Source organism: Zingiber officinale, unplaced genomic scaffold, assembly GCF_018446385.1.
Source record: "Zingiber officinale cultivar Zhangliang unplaced genomic scaffold, Zo_v1.1 ctg155, whole genome shotgun sequence".
NCBI lineage: Eukaryota > Viridiplantae > Streptophyta > Magnoliopsida > Zingiberales > Zingiberaceae > Zingiber > Zingiber officinale.
The window spans coordinates 149,241-151,060 of record NW_024589849.1 but is presented as its reverse complement, the minus strand read 5'-3'; positions in this window follow the sequence as shown (position 1 = coordinate 151,060).

Below are 1,820 nucleotides of genomic sequence, written 5' to 3'. Positions count from 1 at the left end.
GAACCTAGCAAGCAAGAAGAAAGGTCCAAGCAAGTTCTCAATTCTAGGAAACTTAAGCGAAGAAGGTAAGCTTCCCCTCACCTGTGGTACAAGGCTTTTACATGTTTTTATGATTTTATGAGGATTTTAAAACCTAGAAACAAGTATGAGAAAATTCGGTTAAGAAGAGCTTTCGAAATCTAGTGATGTTTAACTAGTCTTCACTAAATGATAGATTTTCTATGCCATGGAAAAGGATTCTTCTTCATGTTTTTATACCTATATGATGCTTGATAAGAGGAGCACTTAACCCTAGAATTTCGGCCAAAAATATTTTTAAGAGGCTAGAGAAATTCATTGTTTTACTCAACTAGTACAAGGTTCTTCCTATGAAATGTTAGGGACCATGTAATTAGTTTTCTTGCTTAGAAGATGTTTGAACTAAAAGGAAACCCACCCATATGTTTCGGCCAAGAAGGGGTTTAGGGTTAGGAATACCCTTAAATTTAAATAAACATGCTCATGAGGTAGGATACAAAGATGTTAAAAGATTTGTATGTTTCGGCCAAGTTGTTCATGAACTAAATTTATATGTTTGTTTCTTAGTAAATTTTACCATGAAACTCACTTAGGTTTTCATGCTTTAGACTACTTAAAAACCTAGCTAAAGAATGGTAGGTTTCGGCCATGTGAAGGAAATAAAAGAAAAAAAAAAGGGAAAGAAAGAAACCTAGGAAATGTTATGCAATGAAATTTATGTAAATGCCATGATATGTGATAGCATATGAAATGCTATACATAATGAGAAGAATGAAATTTATGTAAATGCCATGATATGTGATAGCATATGAAATGCTATACATAATGAGAAGAATGAAATGTATGTAAATGCCATGATATGTGATAGCATATGAAATGCTATACATAATGAGAAGAATGAAATTATGTGAATGCCATGATATGTGATAGCATATGAAATGCTATACATAATGAGAAGAATGAAATTATGTGAATGCCATGATATGTGATAGCATATGAAATGCTATACATAATGAGAAGAATGAAAAATGAAATGCATGAAAGATTGTTAGGGATATGATATGATAGTTATGCATGATAAATTACTTTGTATGGTTTGTACCAAGGGTGGGCTCCGTAAACGCCCCGGGGTCGATGGAATAAGACTCGGGCCTCGTCAGTAATGGGCTTCTGATGCCCTAGGTCGATGGAGTAAGACTCGGGCCTAGTATGTATGTATGGTAGGGTTCAAGACTTGCTACCTTGGACCTACGTATGATGTATGTGGTACAAACCGGGATCCCCAATGATGATGATATTAATTTCAAGTACTTACAAGTATAAGTTTTCAAATTCATGATGCATTGCCTGCATATGTGCTTGAATTAGCTAATGATTTGATATGATGCCATGATGATATGAATACGATACCTTTGTACGTTGTATGCTTATGATATTACGCATGATGTTAATATACGATGATTTTCGGTTTTAGTGAGTAGGAAAGGAACTTACTGAGCCATGAGTGCTCACAGCTTACTTTCCTTGTACCGCAGATAAAAGAACTGGATGAACTAGAGGAGCAACAGGAGGAGCGGATAATGATGTGTGTGGTGGTGGCTCGGCAAAGAACGATTCGGACAGATTAATATGATTAGTTATAGAATCAATATATGCATATTTAATCTGTGATATCATGCTTATTTAAATAAAATGAATGGTTTAAAATTTTTATTCTTCCGCTGTTATAACTAAAGCATGTACGTAAGTAGTATAAGAACGTAGCGCCGCCTTGGGTTGGGTAAGAAGGGCGGGCGTTACAG